Genomic DNA, 20,900 nt, shown 5'->3' with positions numbered 1-20,900 from the left:
TACATTTTGATTAATAAGATGTTCATGTTATTACAATGGGAATAAATGCCTTGACCACTTTGGTGTCTATCAGTTTTAATGCCTTTTTGCAATCAGGGAAGAACTCATCAACTATTGCTAAAGTTGTCTAACACGTCAGGAAGGGAGCAGGCTAAATAAAGATGATTACTTACCCTTTGAATATAATCCAAAATAATTCTCAACTAACTGCCTTTTCAGTTTAAATAAATTCCTTACATTCCTACACTCTTAAATCAATCCTAAATTGAAGAGAAAATAAATCAATTTTACATGAATTTTACATTAAAAATTTTTTTACAAAAAAGAATATAAATCAATTTCACATGAAAAAAATTTTCATGTTATATTCTGAAAGTTCTATCATTTTACATTTTAACTTAGGATACATTTTGAGTTAATTTTTGTATAAGATGTGAGATTCAGGTTGAGTTTTAAGGCCTGGTGAGCAAATCTGTGACAAGACACCAAAAGTATGATTCATAAAAGGAAAAATTTACAAAGTGGACTTCATCAAAATTAAAAACATTTGCCCTCCAAAAAGTAATAAATTGGACATCATCAAAATTTAAGATGTTTGTTCTCCAAAATAACCTATAAAGAGGATGAAAATACAAGCTACAGACTGGGAGAAAATATTTGCAAAACACATACCTGACAAATGACTCATATCAGTATTATACAAAGAACTCTCAAAATTCAACACTGAAATATCAATTCAGTCAGAGAATGGGCAAACAAATGAATAGACATTTCACCAAAAAGGATATATGGGTAGTACATGAAAGGTGGAAGACCATGAAAAGATGATCATCACTAACTTTAGGAAAATGCAAATGAAAACCACAATGAGATATCATGGGATATTTATCAGAATGGGTAAAATCTAAAAAGTTACAACAGAAAATGCTGGTGAGGATGTAGAGAAAACTGCATGTCTCAATCATTGTTGATGGAAATGTAAAATAATACAGTCACTTTAGAAAATAATTTAGTAGTTTCTTCAAAAACAAAGCATACACATACCATACAACCCAGCAACGGTATCTCTATGGATTTTTCTCAGAGGAATGAAAACTTGCATGCCCCCCCAAAAAAAATCTGAACATGATTGCTCATGTCAGCTTCATTTGTAATAATAGCAAAAAGCTGGAAAAAATGACAATGTCCTTCAGTAAGTCAGTGGTTAAACAAACTGTGGTACATCCATACCATGGAATACCAGTCAATAATAAAATGAAGCGAGCTATTGATACATTCAGCAACTTGTATGGATCTCAGGGCACTACACTGAGTGAAAAATAAGGCTAATTTAAAAAGGTCACATGCACATAAAGATGGAAATAATAGACACTGGGACTCCAAATGTGTGGAAGGTGGAATGGGGACAGGGGCTTAAGGATTACCTACAGGGTACAACGTTCACTGTTTGGGTAATGGGTACGCTAAAAGCCTAGTCCCCAGCAACATGCAATAAACCCATGTAACAAATAAGCAAATGTACACCCTATATCTATTTTTTAAGTCACATACTGCATGTTTCTACTAATATAACTTTCTCAAAATGAAAACATGATAGAGAAGAAACACAAATTAGTGGTAGCTAGGGATCGAAGATGTTGGAGGGGAGAAGAATGGAGGTGACTATAAAAGAGTAGTATGAGATATCTTTGTGGTGATGAAATAGTTCTTTATCTTGATTGAGGTAGTGATTATACAAAGCTAGCTACATATGTGATGAAAAGACATAGAAATATATACATGCACATTGCACTGATGCCAAATTCCTGGATTTTATATTGAACTGTAAGTATATAAGATGTAACCATTGAGGGAAACTGGATTAAGAATGCATGGAACCTATCTGTACTATCTTTTCAATTTCAAAATGAATTCATAATTATTTCAAACTGAAAAAATATTTTTCAAGTATTATCATAATGTCACTTTGCTGCACCAGTCTCTTAAATATACTAATTATTTTTTTAGGTTGAAAGTAACCCCATCAAAGTTACTTCTTGGACTTTTTATGTTATACTTGGCAAGCTTTATTCTAAAGATGAAATTTTAAATGTATTTTGAAAAACTAAGTGTAACAGTGGACCTCTCTCACTTATGTCTGCCTGTATCCATTTCCATTTCTTCTAACAATAGGAAGCTATATTTGGGGAGAGAAGTTATGCTCTGTTTCCTCACCACACTAAACATGAGCTAGATAGGACCTTGCTTCCCATCTGCCAGGATTAATGCCTAGAACTAGGCTGGCCAATAAAACAACTTTATTCCCTTGACTAGAATGAATGATTTAAGCATGGAAAGTGTGATTTACACTGGTCAATCTCAGTTCTGAGATTAATTCATGGACCATGAAAGAAAGAGTGCTCTTATTTTTATTTTTTTATCATTGATCATTTATTTGTAGATCTGGAGCTTCTGGTCACTTGGAGAGGGTTTGCTTGAGACTTAAACTATCATCATTTCTGAGTCAAGGGATCCATCTGTTTGTTTCTTATGTTTTATTTAATTAGTCTGGGCTGGGACTCTGTCACCTGTATCTGAGGGCCCTGATAAATGTAACAATATATAAAAATAGATATGGAATATATTCTAGTTTCACTTTTTATAATATTTTCACTTGAAAAATTAAATAATAATAGATGTCTATGATCCTTATAAATGAATTGAGAAAGTAGATAAGATAAACTTAAATATACAAAATTGCTAATATTCAGCTATTTTTGAGCAACAAAAATTATAATCTCATATGCTTCTAACAAATAGTTCAACTTGATTAGTAGTCACTATCTATTTAGTTAACTAGTTACTCAATTGCTTATAGATATATTTATTTATACCTGCCTTTTTCTGTTAAAATTTGGCATCGCCATTTTCCTGAATATTTGAATGATAATTATATTTCTACAGAAAAACATTTGAAATATCTTCTGTTGGTCACCAGGTTTAAAACAGTGTATTTCAGAAATACTGCTATCCACTCCTGCCCATATAAATAAAAATAAAATTGAGGACTTGATTCAGAATAGTATTTGTCACGATATCACAGTGATAAAAGTTATTTAAATGAATTGCAGAGGCAAATCTTTAAGTCCTCTATTATCATACAGACATGTTTTGAGTTTGTTTACTCCCATTCCAATAGCACAGTATTTTAATTCAAGAATTTTTCTATCATCTGTCAACTTTTGAAAAGAAAAACTAGGTAACAGTTTAATTTTAAGAGACTATTTTGCATTTTGCGTATGAAAATATTAGCTTCAAGTGAAGATAAAATTATAAAATATTGATTCCATATTTACTGGACTTCATTTGCACTGACAAAATATTCCTAAATGTAGACATTTACTTCAAAAATGAAACTTTACCTATTTGTTTTTAATAATTCCTTTCTTTCTTTCAATGTCCTGACCCCCTGGCCTCTTTCTGTCTCCAAATATGGAGTATCTCAAAATCCAATTGCATCTCCTGCAATTTCTTTAAATTTCTTGAAAGCCATTTCCCCCCGGGAAAGACAGGGAAGGAGAATTTTTTTTAAAAAAGGAAAATGTGCTCTTGAATAGCAGCTCTTTTCTATGGTTCAGACTCATATCCCCATGACAACTTAATTGCCACAGAAAAACAGTAAGAACTTTTATTTCCATATCATAACATGTATAAAAGTCTTTTAGTTTTTATCAGCTGCAATTTGTGTGTGTGTTTAACACAATTTATTATCCAAACTGAAATCCAAAACTAGAATTGATATACACAGAAAGGAAATTACATTGAACATTATATATTTTAAACTTTTCATTTTACCAGTGCAAAAAAGAAATAACAGGTAGAATGATTTTATTTTATTGAGGTGAAATCTATGTAACATAAAATTAATCATTTTAAAATATACAATTGAATGGCATTTAATACATTCATAAAGTTAGGTGATCGCCACATCTATCAAGTTCCAAAACATTTTCATCATCCCAAAAGGAAACCCTGCATCCATTAAGCAATCACTCCCCCGTCGCCCATTTCTTCCTATTTCAGTTTCCGGTAAATGGGAACCTGCTTTCTCTCTGTATGAATTTAACTAGTTTAGATATTTCAAATAAATGGAAATATGCAACATGTAACCTGTTGAGTTTGTCTTCCTTCACTTAGCATAATGCTTTCAAGGTTCGTCCATGTTGTAGCATGTATCAGTACTTCATTGTTTTGTATAGCTGAATAATATGCCATTGTATGTCTGTATCATACTTTGTTTATCCATTTATCTGGTAACACATGTGGGTTGTTTCTACCATTTAGCTATTATGAAAATGTTTTCATGAACATTCATGTACAAGTATTTGCTTGAGTATCTGTGTTTTCAACTCTTTAGGGTATATACCTAGGAGAAAAATTGCTAGGTCATATAATAATTCTATCTTTTATGTTTTGAGGAGCTACCAAACTATTTTCCACAATAGCTTCACTGTTTTGCATTTCTACTAGCAAGGTATGAGGGTCAAAATTTTTCTACATTCTCTCCAACACTTGTTATTTTTCAATACTAATGATGATAAGATGATGTGCGCAATGTAGATAATTACAGCTCTCCTAATGGGTGTGAAGTCTTATCATATTGTAGTTTTGATGTGCATTTCTGTAATGACAGAATTCTGTTAAAGATATTTGCGTGTGTTTGTTGGCCATTTGTATATCATCTTTGGAGAAATGTCTCTTCAAGCCCTTTGCCATTTTCTAAATTAATTGCTTGTCTTTTTTTTTTTTTTTTTAATGAAGTCTCGCTCTGTCGCCCAGGCTGAAGTACAGTGGTGCAATCTCAGCTCACTGCAACTTCTGCCTCCTGGATTCAAGCAGTTCTTCTGTCTCAGCCTCCCAAGTAGCTGGGACTACAGGTACATGCCACCACACCCAGCTAATTTTTGTTTTTTTTTTTTTTTTTTTTTTTAGTAGAGATGGGGTTTCACCATTTTGGTCAGGTGGTCCCGAACTCCTGATTTCAGGTGATCCACCTACCTCAGCCTCCCAAAGTGCTGGAATTACAGGCATGAGCCACCACACCAGGCCAATTGCTTGTCTTTTTGTTGTTGATTTGTAAGAGTTCTTTAGCTATTCTGAATATTAACCCTTATTAGATATATGGTTTAAAGAATTTTCTCCTATTTTTGGATTTTCTCTTCACTTTCTCAATATTGTCCATTGATGCCCAAAAGTTTTAAATTTTGATGAAGTCCAATTTATCTGTTTTTTCTTTTGTTGCTTGTATTTTTTCTGTCGTATTTAAGCATCCTTTATTAAATCCAAGGTCATGAAGATTTACCCCTATGTTTTAGTCTAAGAGTTTCATAGTCTTAGATCTTTCATTTAGGTCATGATCCATTTTCAGTTAATTTTATATATGGTATGAGGTGGGAATTTGCTAGCCTTTTAAGGCACACTTCATTCATATTCAAGCCACTGTATAAATAATTTTGATAAAATAGGGTATTTACTGGGAATTGTAGCCCTTAAAATTAAAAATTTTATTAAAGTGGGATTTTGATGCATGTATGGCTCATGAAACTTAAAATTATCTGATCCTACTCTAGAAATATATAATATTCAATTAAGCAGAGGCATGAAACTACTGTGCCTTCCTAATCTGTTTGTGCAGATCACATTAGCACTGACCCACCAGGTTGGAACAGTGACTGGATAATATCTGAAGTCTATGATTTCTATGAACATAACCATTGATCTGTTGTACAGTACTCAAATATGGAGCAGGAGTGGTTCATTATTGCAGTTCCTTATAGTCATATAGATTGCAGTTCCTTATAGTGATATAGAGTTTATTTTTTTTCTCCTTCTACTTTTATTTTAGATTGTGAGGGTGTAATATACAGGTTTGACACATGGGTAAATCACTGAGGCTTGGTGAATGAATGATCTCATCACCCAGGTAGTAAGCATAGTACTCAACAGGTACTTCCAACCCACAACCTCTTCCCATTCTTTCCCCACAAATAGTCCCCACTGTCTATTGTTCCTATCTTTGTGTCCATGTATATTCAATGTTTAACTCCCATTTGTAAGTGAGAACATGTAGTATTTGGTTTTCTGTTCCTGTTTTAGTTCACTTAGGATAATGCCCTCCAGCTGATGTTGCTGCAAAGGACATGGTTTCATTCTTTTGTGGCTGTGTAGAGTTCTATGGCCACATTTTCTTTATCCAGTCCACTGCTGATGGGCATCTTGGTTGATTCCGTTATCTTTGCTATTGTTACTAGTGCTGCAATAAACATATGAGTGCATGCATCTTTTTAGAACTTATTTTTCTTTGAGAGTGTACACAGTAGTGGAATAGCTGGGTCAAACGGTAGTTCTTTTTTAAGTTCTTTGAGATATGTCCACACTGCTTTACATAGTAGCTGAATTAATTTACATTCTTACCAGAAGTGTGTATGTATTCCTTTTCTTCTGCAAGCATGCCATCATCTGTTTTTTGACTTTTTAATGATAGTCATTCTGACTGGTATGAGATGGAATCTTACTGTGGCTTTAATTTGCATTTCTCTAATTAGTGATGATTATCATTCTTATATTTGTTGCCCATGTGTATGTCTTCTTTTATAGAAGTGTCTCTGTTCATGTCATTTGGACATTTTTAAAGGGAGTTTTTGTCTGTTTGTTGAATTAAATTTTTTATAGATTCGGGATATTATACCTTTGTTAGATGCATAGTTTGTGAATATTTTGTCACATTTTGTATGTTGTCTGTTTACTCTGTTGATACTTTCTTTTGCTGTGCAGAAGCTCTTTTGTTTAATTAGGTCCTGCTTGTCAATTTTTGTTTTTGTTGCAATTGCTTTTGGGGACTCAATCATAAATTATTTCCCAAGGCCAATGTCCAAAATGGTATTTCCTAGGTTTTCTTTTAGGGGTTTTATTGTTTTAATTCTTACATTTAAGTCTCTAATCCTTCTTGAGTTAATTTTTGTATAGATAAAAGGAAGGGGTCCAGTTTCAACCTTCTGCATATGGCTAGCCAGTTATGCCATCACTATTTATTGTTTAGGGAGTCCTCTCCCCATAGTTTGTTATCATTGACTTTGTCCAAGGTCTGGTGGTTGTGGGTGTCTGGCTATATTTCTGGGTTCTCTAGTCTGTTCCATTGGTCTATGTGTCTGTTTTTGTAATAGTACTATGCTGTTTTGGTTACTGTAGCCATGCAGTATAGTTTGAAGTTGGGTAGTGTGATGCCTCCAGCTTTGTTCTTTTTGCTTAGGATTGCTTTGGTGATTCAGGTTCTTTTTCTGGTTCCATATGAATTTTTGAATAATTTCTTCTAATTTGGTGAATAAAGGCATTGGCAGTTTGACAGAAATATCACTGAATATGTAAATTGCTTTGGGCAATGTGGCCATTTTAACAATTCTGATTCTTTCTATCCATGAGCATGAAATGTTTTTTCATTTGTTTATGTTGACTCTGATTTCCTTTTTTTAAGTGAAGACAAGTTTATTAGAGAAGAAACAAAAGAATGGCTACTCCATAGGCAGAACAGTCCTGAGGACAGTTAGTTGCCCATTTTTATGGTTATTTCTTAAATGTATGCTAAACAAGGTGTGAATTATTCATGCCTCCCCTTTTTAAACCATATAGGGTAACTTTCTGACATTGCCATGGCATTTGTACACTGTCATTGTGCTGGTGGGAGTGTAGCAGTGAGAATGACCATAGGTCACTCTCATCGCCATCTTTGTTTTGGTGGGTTTTAGCCAGCTTCTTTACTGCAATCTGTTTTATCAGCAAGGTCTTTATGACCTGTATCTTGTGCCAACCTCCTATCTCATCCTGAGACTAAGAATTCCTTAGCTTACTGGGAATGAAGCCCAGGAGGTCTTAGCCTTATTTCATCCAGCCCATATTCAAGATGGAGTTGCTCTGGTTCAAACACCTCTGATATTTCCCCCCTCCCTTTTATAAGAGAACCCTTAATTGTAAGAGTCACAGAGGACAAAGATCCATCTTTTGTAAATTCTTCATGCTGAATGAAGGTGATGATATTCCTGCTTCACTATTAGAGTCTCTTGTATTCAGGGTAGGGAGGAGTACAGTCTGAGAGTGTCATTATGGTAAGGGTCATTCATAACTCTTGGGTTCCAAAAAAAGGTGGTATCTGGAAGATTCAGAAGTGTTCAATTCAAGAAAACATTCAGTAAGCTTATCTTGCATTCATATACAAAGAGTACAACAGCAATATATTCCACAACAGTAAAACAAAATAAGCAAAATTATTTTAAGTAAACTAAGAAGGTTTTTCATGAACTGAGCAACTGTTGGAACCAAGCTGATAATGTGGTTGCTAGCTGATTCCAATGTGTGCCCAGAATTAGAATATTAATCCAGATTTTTACATTACCTAACAGTGGTTGGTTCATAGGAATAAGCAGGGTCAGTCTAAGTAACAGGAAAAACACCTTAAAAATAACTGAGGAGACTAGAATTTAATAACAACTGTAACATAGTTCTTGAAACATAATTTTTCCCTCTCCAGTCTCCCATGTGTCAGATATACCCAGACAAATCGTGGTAAGATTGATTTGCTTTATTATGCTTGGCCTGATTATTTGTATAAAGTGCAAGAATAATTATTTTTTACATAGGCATTTAAAATTGGCTTTGATGGAACTCTATAAGTAATCTCAGATAAGACTTTTTTAAAAAGCCAAGCCCAACAATGGCTTTGTGCCATCAAATACTTATGAGTTGGGTAAATTCCTCTCCTCTTGAGGTCCCAAGATAACTTGGGACCCCTGGGCCTGTCATAAAGTGACATTCTTTATGTACCACAGGCTAGGAACCCTGCACAGGTTCTATGTAGACAAGGCATCAGGCTAGTTTTCCCAGGGGGCTTTCATTGGCTCTATAAGTCAAATTTGATTCGTTAAAGAAAGCACCTCATTCTACTCATACCTTGGTAAAATAACCAATTTCTCCAATTGTGTTCTGTTGCAAAAGAAAACAGATTCTTGTAGGCTGACCATGAGGTCAGGAGTTCGAGATCAGCCTGGACAACATGGTGAAACCCCATCTCTACTAAAAATATAAAAATTAGCCAGGTGTGGTGGCATATGCCTGTAATCCCAGCCATGCAGGAGACTGAGGCAGGAAAATTGCTTGAACATGGGAGGTGAAGGTTACAGTGAGCCAAGATTGTGCCACTGCACTCCAGCCTTGGGAACAGACGAAGGCTCCATTTCCAAAAAAAAAAAAAAAAAAAAAAAAAAAGAAAGAAACAGAAAAAGAAAAAGAAAAGAAAACATATTCTTATTGCACTTATGCAAATAACAAACACTGCCATGAGTTAAGAATACTCACAAATAGTTTCCAAATTTTGGAGAAACCAGGTAGAGAGAAATAAATATGCCCCACATTTTCTTCATAGGAGTACATTTTCTATTCAATTGTTAAAAAGCTGTAAATAGCTCAAAAGAACAGGGTTTTCTTGACTTTGCAAAACAAAACAAAGGATCAGCAACACTTTTAGCCAAAAGCTGAAAAGATCACTTCAGTTTTCTATTAGTTTAGCCCATGTAGTTAACTCCTGTGCTGCTTGAGATTCATGAACATTTCAGCTTTCCATGAGTCCTGAAATTTTTCCTCTATTCTAATGTCACAATCTCCAAAGTTATCAGAAATGTGCATTTAAGAGCACCTGTTAGAGTCCTATAGCAGATTATAAACCATCTTTTAAAGAGGATCAAAACAACAATTGTCTGTGGATAACAAAATATCTTAGGGCAGCCTCTATTAAAGCCATGATTGACAAAGAATTTGGGTTATCTCTGTGGCATATAACAATATTACATAACAATTGTAATTATTAATAACATATACTAAGTCATATAAGAATTATAAGAGTTTCTCATAAGTTTGAAACACATACCAATAACATATTCATACAAAGAAAGCCAAAGACCATTTGATATTTGACAATGGTTCCTGTATGATTTTAATACTAAACAAGCCAAATTTCACCTTTACATTAGTGTACTATTAATGTTAAACCCAATTCTTAATAAAATCTTATAGACAAATGTATCAAATTTTAATGTCTGACCAAAAGGTAAGATTCTCACAAACCCTCTATAACCCTTTACAAGCTTTTGTTGAAGAGCAGATCAGTGCTCACAAAAAACCTGTTGTGCTTTTATTCCAATGTTTAATTTACAGAAAAACTGAATACCCTTTTAACTTTAGCCAATATGTTCACACACAGAATTTTACCATTAATATTTTTATAAACCTTCTACAACTTGTTTACACCTTTAGAATATTCCCTATCTCACTTAAAACAATCCTTTTACTCTTTAGTCTAGGGAAAAAATCCACATTCCCATGCCTTCTTGTAATTTTTTACAAAAACACATTTCACTTTCCTTACACACTTTGCATGTAACACTGTTTCTATTTCCCAAAGATTACTTAAGTCACGTGAACTAAGACATTATACTTTATACTTTTTCAGACAAAATATTTGATTTGAACACTTACTATTTTTAAACAAATTGAAGCTCTTTTATATCACACACACAACACATATAAACACACAGACAGACAGAAGATCCAGTAGTTGTAATATTTTTCATTTGCCAGTTTCTAAGTTTCTCTTTAAAGCATACGGTTTCTAGGGCCTAATAAGCAGGCAGAGTTGGAAGGCAAAGCAGGTCTCAGAAATTAAGGGTCCCATTTTTATAACAAATCCTGGATCCAAAAAAGGGGAATCAGCCCAACTCTGTGGGAGTCTTATCTCTCAGTGGGGAGTGGGGACATTTCCATATTTCCTTGGTGGTCAAGAGCATGCATCTCTGATCCAAACATGCAAGAAGCCTAGTATCCCTCCACAACTGCTATTAGCCATCTCCAGAAGTAATTTTTCTACCTAATTTATTACACAATAAAGCTCTCTCACAATGTGAAATAATTTCTGATACCCACAGAACTAAAAAACATCAGCTAACACAATACAGAACAGAAGAGAGCCTTGTATTGTGAGGAATCTATTTGCTTCCAATTTCTGGGGTTTTATGAGTAAAACAGATTTTTCCCAAAACAGAGTCTGTGGCACCTCCTTTGTTTTTACCAAGGAGTCCCAGGCTGTTAGAACTTGAATATTCATTTTTAATTAAGCTGGCTTTTAACTCTTTAAAAAGCTTTTTTTATATCTCTTATTAACAGACTCTATCCAGTCTAAATAGGCAGCATTTCCATGCTCAGAGAAAGGAAAATTCAAGACAGTTCATGGAGGGGAAGAGAATTAACAAATGGTAAAGGTCACACAGATATCAAACCAGAAGAAAACTCATTCCCTAAGCTGGAATATGATCATGGCACATGGGGAGTTTTTTCTCTCCCTAAAGGGGGAAACTTGAGAGCTGATGGGACTGCTAGAAAATATCCCTTCCCAACTGATAAGCGGCCACCTGAACTTTTGATTCAGTCTGAGCTTACAATGGGTAGGCCTTTCTCTGGCCTTCCTGAGCTCCTCAATTTCTCCACCCTGCCACAGGCAATACTTTTCTCCCTCCCTTTCCTTTCTCTCTCTGTGCAAAACAATTGAATGAATGGTTAAAAAAAATCACTATCTCTTGCAAAGTTTTGAGCAATTGGAAAAAGGATTTGTGAGGCCAGTCTTAAGTTGTAGCAAACCTCGTGTGCTTTTTGTGTCTTTCTGTATTGTTCTGTCATAAAAGAGGGGTACCATAGGATAGAATGTAGTCCTAGGATTCCTTGTAACCTGCTGTTCAAGACAGCCCAGCAAACTAGTCAGTTATAAACTTTGCTGTAGGTTCCTGAAAAAAAAAAATCTGGATGAGGCTCTCCTCTCCTCCTGTTCTACATCCTTGGGAGCTTGACCTCATAACCACATGGTGGTACTTTCTTTTGGTCTCTGCCTTCTGGAGAACAGGAATTCTGGAATTCATGTCATAGTTAGCTCTAAAAATTATCTTGAGCAGTTAAAAGCCTTTGCAAGCTCCAAACTGGATCTCTAGGCTCCTTCTGAGAAGGGCAATGGAAATCACCCAATGCTGTAGCTCAGCAGCAAAGGCTTCACCATTTTACAATGACAGCCCAGATTCATCTCTGATTTCTTTGAGCAATGTTTTGTAATTCTCATTGTAGAAATCTTTCAACTCCTTAGTAAGCTGTATTCCTAGGTACTTTATTCTTTTTCTGGCTATGATAAATGGGGTCACATTCTTGATTTTGTTCTCGACATGGACGTTTATGTGGCATAGAAATGCTACTGATTTTTGTACATTGATTTTGTATCCTGAAACGTTACTGAAGTCAATTATTAGTTCTAGGAGCCTTCTGGCAAAACCTACTAGGTATTCTTGGTAGAGAATCTTATTACCTGTGAAGGGAGATTATTTGACTCCCTCTCTTCCTATATAGAGACCTCTTCTTTCTCTTACATAATTTCTCTGGCTAGGACTTATAGTATGTTGAATGGAAGTAGTAAGACTGGGTATCCTTGTCTTGTTCCAGTTCTCAAGGGGACTGCTTCCAGATTTTGCCCATTCAGTATGATATTGGCTGTCATTTGTCAAATATAGCTCTTATTATTTTGAAATATTTTTCTTCAATGCCTAATTTGTGCAGGGTTTTTAACACAAAAGTATGTTGAATTTTATTGAAAGTCTTTTCTGCATCTATTGAGATAATCATGTGGTTTTTCTTTTTAATTCTATCCATATGGTGAATCACATTTATTAATTTGTGTATGTTGAACCAACCTTGCATCCCAGGAATAAAGTCTACTTGATTGTGGTGAATTAACTTTTTGATGTGCTGCTGGATTCATTTTCCTAGTATTTTGTTGAGGAGTTTTGCATCTATGCTCATCAAGGATATGGTCCTAAAGCTTCTGTTTTGTTGTTGTATCTCTGCCAGGTTTTGACATCAGAATGATTCTGGCTTCATAGAATGAATTAGGGAAGAGTCCCTCCTTCTTGATTTTTGGAATAATTTTAGCATGATTGGTACTAGCTCTTCTTTGTACATATGGTAGAATTTGACTGTGAATCCAACTGATCCAGGACATCTTTTGATTGGTAGTTTCTTTTATTACTGACTCAATTTTGGAATGCATTATTGGTTTGTTCAGGATTTCAATTTCTTCCTGGTTCAATCTCAAGAGGCTGTGTTTTGCCAGGAATTTATCTGTTTCTTCCAGGTTTTCTAGTTTGTAGCATAGAGATGTCTACAATAGTGCCTGGGAATTTTTTGTATTTCTGTGGAGTCAATTGTAATGTTACATTGGTTTTGCTGATTGTGCTTGTATTAGTTCATTTTCATGCTGCTGATAAAGACATAACCAATTTATAAGGAAATTTGTACATGGACTTATAGTTCCACATGAATGGGGAGACCTCACAATCATGGCAGGAGGCAAGGAGGAGCAAGGAACATCTTACATAGATGGTGGCAGGAAAAAAGAGAGGTTTTGCAGGGAAACTCCACCTTATAAAGCCATCAGATCTCATGAGACTTATTCACTATCATGAGAACAGCATGGGAAAGACCTGCCCTCATGATTCAATTACCTCCCACCAGGTACCTCCCACAACATGTGGAAATTCAAGATGAAATTTGGGTGGGGACACAGCCAGGCCATATCATTCAGCCCCTGCCCACCCCCCACCCAAAATCTCACATCCTCACATTTCAAAACCAATCATGCCTTCCCAACAGTCCCCCAAAGACTTAACTAATTTCAGCATTAACTCAAAAGTCCACAGTCCAAAGTCTCATCCAAGACAAGGCAAGTCTCTTCCACCTATGAGCCTGTAAAATCAAAAGCAAGTTAATTAATTCCTAGATACAGTTAGGGCACAGGCATTGGTAAATACAGTTATTCCAAAAGGAAGAAATTGGCCAAAACAAAGGGGCTGCAGGCCCCATGCAAGTATGAAATCCATAAGGGAGGTCAAAGCTTAAATCTCCAAAATGATCTCCTTTGACTACATACATGTCTCACATCCAGGTCACACTGATGCAAGAGGTGGATTCCCATGGTCTTATGCAACTCCACCCCTGTGGCTCTGCTGGGTACAGCCTCCCTCCTGGCTTCTATCAAAGGCTGGCATTGTGTATCTGTGGCTTTTCCAGGTGAATGGAGGACAGTGGCCCTCTTCTCACAGCTCCACTAAGCAGTGCCCCAGTAGGGACTCTGTATGGGGACTCCAATCCCACATTTCCCTTCTGCACTGCCTTACTAGAGGTTTTTCCTGAGGGCCCTGCCCCTGCAGCAAACTTCTGCCTAGGCATCCAGGTATTTCCATGCATTCTCTGAAATCTAGGCAGAGGTTCCCAAACCCCAATTCTTGATTTCCATGCACCTGCAGGCTCAATATTATGTGGAAGCTCCCAAGGCTTGAGGCTTGCACCCTCAAAAGCCATGGCCCAAGCTCTATGTTGGCCCCTTTCAGCCATGGCTGGAGTGGCTGGGATGCAGGGCACCAAGTCCCTAGGCTGTACACAGCACAGGGACACTGGGCCCAACCCATGAAACCACTTTTTCCTCTGAGGCCTCTGGGCCTGCGACGGGAGGGGCTGCCATGAAGACCTCTGACATGCCCTGGAGACATTTTCCCCGGTCTCTTGGCGATCAACATTTGGCTCCCTGTTATTTATGCAAATTTATGCAGCCAACTTGAATTTTTCCTCAAAAAATGGGATTTTCTTTTCTATCACATTGTCAGGCTGGAAATTTTCTGAACTTTTATGCTCTGCCTCCCTTATAAAACTGAATGCCTTTAGCAGCACCCAAGTCACCTCTTGAATGCTTTTCTGCTTAGAAATTTCTTCTGCCAGATACCCTAAGTCATCTCTCTCAAGTTCAAAGTTCCACAAATCTCTAGGGCAGGAGAAAAATGCTGCTAGACTCTTTGCTAAAATATAACAAGAGTCACCTTTGCTCCAGTTTCCAAAAAGTTCCTCATCTCCATCTGAAACTAACTCAGACTGGATTTCTTTGTCTGTATCATTATCAGCATTTTGGTCAAAGCCATTCAACAACTCTCTAGGGAGTTCCAAACTTTCCCACATTTTCCTGTCTTCTTTTGAGCCCTCCAAACTGCTCCAACTTCTGCCTGTTAACCAGTTCCAAAGCTGCCTCCACATTTTCAGGTATCTTTTCAGCAGCACCCACTCTACTGGTGCCAATTAGTCCATTTTCACACTGCTGATAAAGACATACCAAGACTGGATAATTTATACAGGAAAAAGGGTTTAATGGACTTACAGTTCCACATGGCTGGGGAGGCATTACAATCATGATGGAAGGCAAGGAGGAGCAAGTGACATCTTACTTGAATGGCAGCAGGCAAAAAGAGAGCTTGTGCAGGGAAACTCTGCCTTATAAAGCCATCAGATCTCATGAGACTTATTCACTATCATGAGAACAGAGTGGGAAAGACTTGCCTCCACGATTCAATTACCTCCCACCGAGTGCCTCCCACAGATGTGGGAATTCAACCTGAGATTTGGGTGGAGACATAGCCAGACCATATCAGTGTTTAATTGGATATTTTCTCTTTTTTCCTTATTAATCCAGCTAGTGGTCTATCAATCTTCTGTAATCTTTAGGCAAACCAGCTATTGCATTCTCGAGCTTTTGTGTCAGTTTCTGCATCTCAATTTCTTTTGGTTCAGCTTGTATTTTGGTTATTTCTTTTCTTCTGTTAGTTTTGGGGTTGTTCTTATTTTTCTAGTTCCTCTAGGTGCAACATTAGGTTGTGAATTTGAGATCTTTCTAATGTTTTGATGTAGGCATTTAGTTCTGTAAACTTTCCTCTTAACACTGCTTCAGCTGTGTTCCAGAGATTTTGGTATGTTGTGTCTGTTTTCATTAGTTTCAAGGAATCTTTTGATTTCTGTGTTAATTCTGATCTTTACCCAAAGTCATTCAGGAGCAGGCTGTTTAACTTCCATGTAATTTTATGGTTTTGATAGATCTTCTTGGTATTGATTTCTTTTTTTATTGAACTGTGGGCTGAGAGTGTGGCTGATATAATTTTGCTTTTTTTGAATTTGTGCAGACTTGTGTTATGGCTGAGCATGTAGTTGATTTTAGATTATGTGCCACAGGCAGATGAGAATAATGTATATTTTGTTGTTGGGTGGAGAGTTCTGTAGATGTCTATTAGGGCCAATTAGTCAAGTGTTGAGGTGAAGTCCTGAATATCTTTATTAGTTATCTTTCTTGATGATCTTTCTACTGCCATCAGTGGGATGTTGAAGTCCCCCACTATTATTGTGTGATTATCTAAATTGCTTCATAGATCTCTAAGAACTTGTTTTATGAATATATGTGCTCCAATGTTGGGTGAATATATATTTAAGATGTAAGTCTTTTGTTAGATTGGATCTTTTATCATTATGTAATAATGCCCTTCTTTGCCTTATTCGATCACGCTGATTTAAACTGTTTTACTTTATATAATAGCCACCTCTGCTCTTTTTTGTTTTCTGTTTGCCTGATAGATCTTTCCTCTATCCCTTTACTTTGAGCCTATAAGTGTTATTACTTGTGAGAAAGGTTTCTTGAAGACAGCAGAAATTAGATCTTGCTTCTTTATCCAACTTGCTACTCAATGCCTTTTAAGTACAGCATGTAGCCCATTTATATTCAAGGTCAGTATTCATATGTAAGGATTTAATCCTGTTATGCTGTTAGCTAGTTGTTATGTAGATTTGATTGTATAGTTGTTTTATAATGTCAATGGACTATGTAATTAAGTGTGTTTTTGTGGTGGCAACTATTATTCTTTCATTTCCATGTTTAGCACTTCCTTTAGGACATCTTGAAAGGTCTAATGGTAGTGAATTCCCTTAGCATTTGCTTGTCTGACAAGAATTTTGTTTCTCCTTCACTTACGAATCTTAGTGTGGTAGAATATGAAATGCTTGGTTGGAATTTCTTTTCCTTAAGGATGTCAAAAATAGGCCCCCAATCTCTTCTGGCTTGTAAGGGTTCCTCTGAAAGGTCTACTGTTAGCTCAATGGGTTTACCCTTCTAAGTGACCTGCCCCTTCTTTCTGCCTGCCTTTAAGATTTTCTCTTTCATGTTGACCTTGCAGACTCTGATGACCATGTGTCTTGGGGTAGTCATCTTGTACACAATCTCACAAGGTTTCTCTGAATTTCTTGACTTTACATGGTGACCTCTATAGTAATATTGGGAAATTTTTCATGGGGACTACATCCAAAAGTAAGTTTTCGAAATTGCTTGTTCTTTCTCTTTCTCTTTCAGGAATGCCAATGATACCTAGATTTGGTCTCTTTTTGGAATCCTGTATTTCTCAAAGGTTTTGTTCATTTTTTAAAAATACTTTTTTAAAAAAAAATTTTGTCTGCTGTGTTGCTTTGAGGGAGTGGTCTTCAAGTTCTGAGATTCTTTCTCACCTTGATCTATTCTTTTGTTAATGCTTCCAATTGTATTTTGACATTCCTATAGTGACTTTTTATTTCCAGAAGTTCAGTTTGGTTTCTTTTTAAAATGGTTGTGGCATGTTTCAAATCTTGGATCACTTTACTGTTTTCCTTGGATTGGATTTCTACATCTTCTATTGTACTTTGATGAGCTTTCCTGCCACCCAGATTCTGAATTCTAATTCTGACATTTCAGCCATTTCAATCTGGTTAAGAACCATTGCTGGGAAGCTAGTGTAATCATCTGGAGATAAGAAGACACTGTGGCTTTTTAAGTTGCTAGAGTTCTTGAGTTGGTTCTTTCTCATGTGTGAGGGCTGATGTTACTTTATCCTTTAAAGTTGCTATTTTTTAGATGGGGCTTTTTTTTTTATGTTCTTTATTGTACTTGAGGGTTTGACTATCGTACAAGTTGGGTATAGTTAAATGATTTCATTTCAGAGGGCCAAAGCTCAACTCCTCACTCCTGGGATGCATTCTCTAACCCTGGGTGGCTGGAACTGGACCTGTGACTTTGTCTTCTGGTCTCTTGAGGTCAAGTCCCAGTTGGGCTGGAGAGGCCAACGTGCTCCCAGACCACTGTCAGCAGTACTCCATCAGGAGTGGCAGGGGTGCTGGGGGGAAGCTTTCTGGTGGGTGAAGTGGGGATGGCAGAGGCAGAAAGCACTCTGGTGGTTGGGGAATGGCGGTGGGGTTGTGGACAAACACACCCTGGTGGGAGGCTGTCAGAAAAAGTACTCCAGTGGGGAAAGCAGGGACACTGCAGGGAGGACATAGTCCATCAGGGGCACATAGAGAGCTTTCTATTTCACAAAGTAATTTTCAGCACAATGATTTGTTTGATCCTGCTGCTACCCTTTGAATAGGCAGGGCATGTGCCTTTTCATCATTTTACACATAAGAAAGCTGAATCTTTTCAAAGTTAAATGATATTTCAATGTCACTTGGTAAAAAGTAGCAGATCAGTACTCAAAACTCAGACCTTGGACTCTGGGTCAATATTCCTTTTCTTCCCTGCCTTAACTCTGACAAGACAGTGTGATTCTGGAGCAAATTCATAAAAGTGGTTTTCCTAAAAATTGCTTTAACTCATTACTGAATATCATGTCTAAAAAGTGATAAAAAGCCATAAAGTGCTACTTTCCCCCTAAATGAATGTGCAGCACATATTTATAAGCTTTTAGTACAATAATTTTATAACCAAACAGCTGCTGAAATAGTAAATTTTTATGACCAGTGTCTCAGTTTGTGTTTTCCTCCTAAATATGGTAAAATAAAGTTTTTGTGACACAATTTATCTAGTTCAGACACATTTAATAGAAGCATCAGCAAAAGGATGAGCAACAAAAGGAGAATTCATGAAATAAAATCACACTGGCAGTAGAGTTAAATAAAAACACATGTTGGTTATCTATTATTTTTACACATATCTGTGGTGACACTCTAGGGAAGCTTTCTGAGATTCTTTAAAGAGATCACAGCTAGGACTCTTTTAAAGCTACTTAGAATAGACATCCATCCTTAGCTCAGCATCCAGTTAACACACTAGTTGAACACCTTTCATGTAAGTGGCCCTGTGCTAGATATTATGACAAGATAATAATATGAATAAGACTTAGTCTCTATCTCTAGTTTACAATCAAAGAAGGGTGGCATACATATATGCAGCCTTATACATTATGAAGGAATATTTCATGGCAAGGTAATGAGCTGCCCTATAAGGTAATGAATTTCCTCTCCCTGGAGGTGTTCAAGCACAGGCTGGCCTTCCACTCAATGGCATTGTTATAACAGGGATTGATATGAGGCTAGAGAGTGGCAGTGAATCATTTCTAAGTGCACTTCCAATTTTAACATAAGCCCTAAAATAATATAGTTTATAGTTAAAGCTACAAAATAAACCCCTTCTTAAAGCATTCGCTTGCTGTTGTGTTAGTATTTTTGTTCCTGTTTATGATTTTCTTTATTCATTATTCATATGTGCTTCTGAAACACTTTTATTACTTCTTGAATGAAACATTTTCTGAAAGAGAAAAAGCTTGGCATGTCTTTTGAAATGGTAGTTTCATGCAAGATACATCATGTAGTTATTCCTAGTGACTTTCTTTTGGTTTTTCATTGAACAACTCACTAACATCTGATAAAACAGATTCCACCACCAGAATGCCCTGCAGTTAATGTTTATCACATTATTATTATATACTGGATCAAAGCATTGTATAAAAACTGAAATATGGTGTAATTAGTAGCTGAAAGCCTAACAAATGTAAAATAAATTTTAGGGAAATTAAAAATGTTATTTGGCACTGATTAGTACCATATACAGCATATTAAATTAAATAGCATCCCAATATGGTAACAATGTGTTTTTGGCAAGGTGAAGAGGTTAATTGTGTTGTAAAAGGAATTTCCAGAAGAATGCATCATCTAGTTTATACTGAAACCTCAATTTACTATGGCAGGAGGCCATATTACAGAACTTTGCAGATTAGCAAGTAATTGACAAAACATTCATAAATAATTTTTCTCAATTGTTAGTTGCTCGAGCAGTATATATTATTATATTTAGCACTCCTTATTTAATTTAATAAATTAAGGCGCTCTTTGTTGTAAACTAAAGTTTTCATTACACATTTTAAAGTTAATACACATGAAATTTGCTAAAAGATTTTCATGGTTAAATTTGTTATGGTTGACATAAAACTGCTCAGCCATTTGGAGGAAATGAATGTTTTTAATGTTTTATGCTACAAAATGAGAATTACTGATTATTATGATTATCATTCATCCTAACAATATTCACTCCTCAAATTAAGAATTTAATATATCTTGATTGTCAGCTATACTAACATACTGAAACTTTTATTAGTGTATGTAAGTGAATTACATTTTTTTCTGCAAATCCATAGGTTTTCTTTCTATTGAAATGTTATATTTTTCCACTTGTCCAGCTTCTAAAGGAATAGAAAAGCCCAGTAAAGACTGATGGATTTCACATAATGACTAACATTTATAAATTATTGCTGTCATATATAACCTCCTTGAAGAATGCATCATCCCTCTGCAAAAAATTCAAAAGTGACGGTTAAAATTTTAAAATATTAAAATACGAATGAAAACATGGCCAAATATTCATGAAGAAAGGGTGATGTCCTAGTCTGCTCAAGCTGCCATAACAAAAAAAATACCAAATGTATTAAACAACAAAAAATTTATTTTCTTAAAGTTCTGATGGCTGGTAAGTTCAAGGTCAAGGTTCTAGTCAACTCAGTTCCTAGTGAGGGCTCACTTCCAGGCTTGCAGACAACCACCTTTTGGCTGTGTCTTTACATGGTAAAAAGAAAGAGAGATAGTAAGCTCTCTGGTGTTTCTTCTTATATAGGCACTAGTCCCTT

The sequence above is a fragment of the Pongo abelii genome, chromosome 5 (assembly GCF_028885655.2).
Source record: "Pongo abelii isolate AG06213 chromosome 5, NHGRI_mPonAbe1-v2.0_pri, whole genome shotgun sequence".
In the NCBI taxonomy this organism is placed as follows: Eukaryota; Metazoa; Chordata; class Mammalia; order Primates; family Hominidae; genus Pongo; species Pongo abelii.
The sequence above is the reverse complement of the archived record's forward strand: the minus strand, read 5'-3'. Positions refer to the sequence as shown.